At 37.3% G+C, this 6,059-nt stretch overlaps 1 non-coding gene across 1 annotated transcript; it reads right to left on the reverse strand.

Moving 5' to 3' along the window:
• Positions 1–441: 441 nt before the first annotated feature.
• Positions 442–513, reverse strand: TRNAE-UUC (transfer RNA glutamic acid (anticodon UUC)). The gene has a single exon. It is a non-coding gene; the product is annotated as a tRNA-Glu (tRNA).
• Positions 514–6,059: the final 5,546 nt, after the last annotated feature.

The raw sequence follows: 6,059 nt of genomic DNA on the forward strand, positions 1-6,059 counted from the left end.
CAGGATATTTGTTGTGGCATGTTTTCTTAGTTGTAGCATGCATGTGGGATCTAGTTCCCCGACCAGGGATCGAACCAGGCCCCCTGCATTGGGAGCACAGAGTCTTACCCACTGGACCACCAAGAAAGTCCCTCTTTTGTTTTTAGTTCTTTAATATTTTATTGGACAAATATTGTGACTCTTTGAAATGTATGTTATCAACACGTCCTTCCAAATAAAATTTTTAGATTTTGCTAACTAGAGACTCCAAGGTCTACCCTCCCTTCCTCTGCTGAGCATCATGAGGTCTCCTCTCCCTACCTGAATGTCACAAGACTTCCACCTGCTCTACCTCACATATATGATTAAAGGTATATATGATTAAGTTGCTCACAATGAGGAGAAAAATATATATATATTTTTTTGGCTGCGCTGCGTGGCTTGTGGGAAGTGAGATCTTAGTTCCCCAACCAGGGTTTGAACCCGGGCCATGGCAATGAAAGTGCCAAGTCCTAACCACTGGACCACCAGGGAATTCCCCAAGAAAATCTTAAAAGCAACCAGAACAAGACATAGGTTACATAAAAGGATGATAGTAGATCTCATATCAGAAATAATGTAAGATGACAGAGGAGCAAAACCTTTAAAGTCTTGAAATTAAAAAAATGATTATCAACCTAGAATTTTTTTTTTTTAAAGAAGATGTTGGGGGTAGGAGTTTATTAATTAATTAATTTATTTTTGCTGTGTTGGGTCTTCGTTTCTGTGTGAGGGCTTTCTCTAGTTGTGGCAAGCGGGGGCCACTGTTCATCACGGTGTGCGGGCCTCTCACTATCGCGGCCTCTCTTGTTGCAGAGCACAGGCTCCAGACGCACAGGCTCAGTAGTTGTGGCTCACGGGCCTAGTTGCTCTGCGGCATGTGGGATCCTTCCAGACCAGGGCTCGAACCCATGTCCCCTGCATTAGCAGGCAGATTCTCAACCACTGCACCACCAGGGAAGCCCCAACCTAGAATTTTATACCGAGTGAAAATATTGTTAAAAAACAAAATTCAACTGAGTAAAATTTAAAGATCTTATTGGCTTTATTCAATGATTCATGAATTGGGCAGCATCCCATCTAGTAGATAGAAAGGAACTCTGAGGAGCTGTACAAAATGAAAGACTTTTATAGGCAGAAGGGAGCAGGAACAAGGAAATTGGTTGTGGCAAGGTCACTTTCCTTTAGGGGAAGGCAGGGTCTATCAGGAAGATGACCTCACTAGTGCTGATCAGGTAATTCCTGACTGACTGGTTTAAGATTCCATTTCTGGGAAAGCTGAAGCTAATTAAGTCTCTTTGGTGACATGGGGCTTAGCATAAGTGACTCCATTTGTGACCTGTTGTCTTGTTTTTAACAATATCAAGAAAGAAGGTGAAATACTTATTCAGCTATACAAAAGCTGAAATAATGCATCATTAGCTGACACATACTATAAGAAGTGTTAAAGGAATTTCTTCAGGCAGAAAGAAAATGATAGATGGCAATGTAGATTTATACAAAGGAAAAAAGAACACCAGAAATGGTTACAACAAGGAGATATACATATATATGATTTTTTCTTGTTATTTAAATATCTAAAATTTAATTGACTGTTAAAATAATATTAACAATCTAGTGTAGGGTTTAAAATATATGTAAAATAAAATGCATAACAAAAATAACATAAAGGCTAGGAGAGACGAAATGGAAATGTACTATTGTAAGGTTCTCATATAATATATGAAATGGTATAATATCACATTAAGGTAGACTGTGATAACTTAAAAATGTATACTGTAAACTCTAAAGCAACCTTAAAATAACAAAAGAAAGCTAATGCTAATAAAAGCAACAAAAGTAAAAAAGTGAAATCATAAACAACATGGAATTAATAAAAAATAAGGCAAAAAAGGAGAAAAAAATAAACGGGGCAAATACACCATTGAGGTTTCACCCCAATTAACTCAGAGATTCTCAGAGAGTGGATTTAAAACCAAGGCCCAGTTCTAAGTTTCCTACAAGAAACACACTTTAAATATAAAAACACAAATAGTTTAAAAGTAAAAGAATGGATTTAGCAATGATTTCTAGGATCTGACACCAAAAATGAAGGCAACAAAATTTTTAAAAAGTATAAATTGCACTATATCAAAATTTAAAACTTCTGTGCATGAAAGGACACAAAACAGATTGAAAAGGAATCCCCATGGAAAGGGAGAAATATTTGTAAATCATGTATCTGATAAGGGGTTAATATGTAGAGGATATAATGAACTCCTACAACTGAATGATTTAAAAAACCCGACTAAAAAATGGGCAAAAGGAGGGAGCTTCAAGATGGTGGAAGAGTAAGACGTGGAAATCAACTTCCTCCCCACAAATACATCAGAAATACATCTACATTTGGAACAACTCCTACAGAACACCTACTGAACACTGGCAGAAGACATCAGACCTCCCAAAAGGCAAGAAACTCCCCACATACCTGGATAGGGCAAAAGTAAAAAGAAAAAACAGAGACAAAAGAATAGGGACAGGACCTGCACTTCTGGGAGGGAGGTGTGAAGGAGGAAAAGTTTCCACACACTAGGAAGCCCTTTCGCGGGTGGAGACTGCGGGTGGCGGAGGGGGGAAGCTTCGGGGCCGTGGAGGAGAACAGAGCCACAGGGATGCAGACACTCCAAAACACACACCACCAGATGCAGTCCTGCCCACCAGAAAGACAAGATCCAGTCTCATCCACCAGAACACAAGCACCAGTCCCCTCCACCACGAAGCCTACACAACCCACTGAACCAACCTTAGCCACTGGGGACAGACACCAAAAACAAGGGGAACTAAGAACCTGTGGCCTGCAAAAAGGAGACCCCAAACACAGTGATTTAAGCAAAATGAGAAGATAGAGAAAAACACAGCAGATGAAGGAGCAAGATAAAATCCCACCAGACCTAACATGAAGAGGAAATAGGCAGTCTACCTGAAAAATAATTCAGAATAATGATAGAAAAGATGATCCAAAATCTTGGAAATAGAATGGAAAAAATACAAGAAACGTTTAACAAGAACCTAGAAGACCTAAAGAGCAAACAAACTGATGAACAACACAATAAATGAAATTAAAAATTCTGAAAAAGGGATCAATAGCAGAATAACTGAGGCTGAAGAATGGACAAGTGACCTGGAAGATAAAAGAGTGGAAATAACTATTGCAGAGCAGAATAAAGAAAAAAAAAATGAAAAGAATTGAGGACAGTCTCAGAGACCTCTGGGACAACATTAAATGCACCAACATTCGAATTATAGGGGTCCCAGAAAAAGAAGGGAAAAAGAAAGGGACTGAGAAAATATTTGAAGAGATTATAGTTGAAAACTTCCCTAATATGGGAAAGGAAATAGTTAATCAAGTCCAGGAAGAACAGAGAGTCCCATACAGGATAAATCCAAGGAGAAACACGCCAAGACACATATTAATCAAACTATCAAAAATTAAATACAAAGAAAACATATTAAAAGCAGCAAGGGAAAAACAACAAATAACACACAAGGGAATCCCCATAAGGTTAACAGCTGATTTTTCAGCAGAAACTCTGCAAGCCAGAAGAGAGTGGCAGGACATATTTAAAGTGATGAAGGAGAAAAACCTACAACCAAGATTACTGTACCCAGCAAGGATCTCATTCAGATTTGACAGAGAAATTAAAACGTTTACAGACAAGCAAAAGCTAAGAGAATTCAGCACCACCAGACCAGCTTTACAGCAAATGCTAAAGGAACTTCTCTAGGCAAGAAACACAAGAGAACGAAAAGACCTACAAGAACAAACCCAAAATAATTAAGAAAATGGTAATAGGAACATACATATTGATAATTACCTTAAATGTAAATGGATTAAATGCTCAAGCCAAAAGACATAGACTGGCTGAATGGATACAAAAACAAGACCTGTATATATGCTGTCTACAAGAGACCCACCTCAGACCTAGGGACACATACAGACTGAAAGTGAGGGGACAGAAAAAGATATTCCATGCAAATGGAAATCAAAAGAAAGCTGGAGTAGCAATTCTCATATCAGACAAAATAGACTGTAAAACAAAGACTATTACAAGAGACAAAGAAGGACACTACATAATGATCAAGGGATCAATCCAAGAAGAAGATATAACAATTGTAAATATTTATGCACCCAACATAGGAGCACCTCAATACATAAGGCAAATACTAACAGCCATAAAAGGGGAAATCAACAGTAACACAATCATAGTAGGGGACTTTAACACCCCACTTTCACAAATGGACACATCATCCAAAATGAAAATAAATAAGGAAACACAAGCTTTAAATGATACATTAAACAAGATGGACTTAATTGATATTTATAGGACATTCCATCCCAAAACAACAGAATACACATTCTTCTCAAGTGCTCTTGGAACATTCTTCAGGATAGATCATATCTTGGGTCACAAATCAAGCCTTGGTAAATTTAAGAAAATTGAAATCGTATCAAGTATCTTTTCCGACCACAACACTATGAAACTAGATATCAATTACAGGAAAAAAATCTGTAAAAAATACAAATACATGGAGGCTAAACAATACACTACTTAATAACCAAGAGATCACTGAAGAAATCAAAGAGGAAATCAAAAAATACCTAGAAACAAAAGACAGTGAAAACACAATGACCCAAAACCTATGGGATGCAGCAAAAGCAGTTCTAAGAGGGAAGTTCATAGCAATAGAATCCTACATCAAGAAACAAGAGCCATCTCAAATAAACAACCTAACCTTACACCTAAAGCAATTAGAGAAAGAAGAACCAAAACCCCCAAAGTTAGCAGAAGGAAAGAAATCATAAAGATCAGATCAGAAATAAATGAAAAAGAAATGAAGGAAATGATAGCAAAGATCAATAAAACTAAAAGCTGGTTCTTTGAGAAGATAAAATTGATAAACCATTAGCCAGACTCATCAAGAAAAAACGGGAGAAGACTCAAATCAATAGAATTAGAAATGAAAAAGGAGAAGTAACAACTGACACTGCAGGAATACAAAGGATCATGAGAGATTACTACAAGCAACTCTATGCCAATAAAATGGACAACCTGAAAGAAATGGACAAATTCTTAGAAAAGCACAACCTTCTGAGACTGAACCAGGAATAAATAGAAAATATGAACAGACCAATCACAAGCACTGAAATTGAAACTGTGATTAAAAATCTTCCAACAAACAAAAGCCCAGGACCAGATGGCTTCACAGGCGAATTCTATCAAACATTTGGAGAAGAGCTAACACCTATCCTTCTCAAACTCTTCCAAAATATAACAGAGGGAGGAACACTCCCAAACTCATTCTACAAGGCCACCATCACCCTGATACCAAAACAAGACAAAGATGTCACAAAGAAAGAAAACTACAGGCCAATATCACTGATGAACATAGGTGCAAAAATCCTCAACAAAATACTAGCAAACAGAATCCAACAGCACATTAAAAGGATCATGCACCATAATCAAGTGGGATTAATCCCAGGGATGCAAGGATTCTTCAATATATGCAAATCAATCAATGTGATACACCATATTAACAAATTGAAGGAGAAAAACCATATGATCATCTCAATAGATGCAGAGAAAGCTTTTGACACAATTGAATACCCATTTATGATAAAAACCCTGCAGAAAGTAGGCACAGAGGGAACTTTCCTCAACATAATAAAGGCCATATACGACAAACCCACAGCCAACATTGTCCCCAATGGTGAAAAACTGAAACCATTTCCAGTAAGATCAGGAACAAGACAAGGTTGCCCACTCTCACCACTATTATTCAACATAGTTTTGGAAGTTTTAGCCACAGCAATCAGAAGAAAAAGAAATTAAAGGAATCCATATTGGAAAAGAAGAAGTAAAGCTGTCACTGTTTGCAGATGACATGATACTATACATAGAGAATCCTAAAGATGCTACCAGAAAACTACTAGAGCTAATTGATGAATTTGGTAAAGTAGCAGGATACAAAATTAATGCACAGAAATCTCTGGCATTCCTATA

Source organism: Tursiops truncatus, chromosome X (genome assembly GCF_011762595.2).
Source record: "Tursiops truncatus isolate mTurTru1 chromosome X, mTurTru1.mat.Y, whole genome shotgun sequence".
NCBI classification, from domain to species: Eukaryota; Metazoa; Chordata; class Mammalia; order Artiodactyla; family Delphinidae; genus Tursiops; species Tursiops truncatus.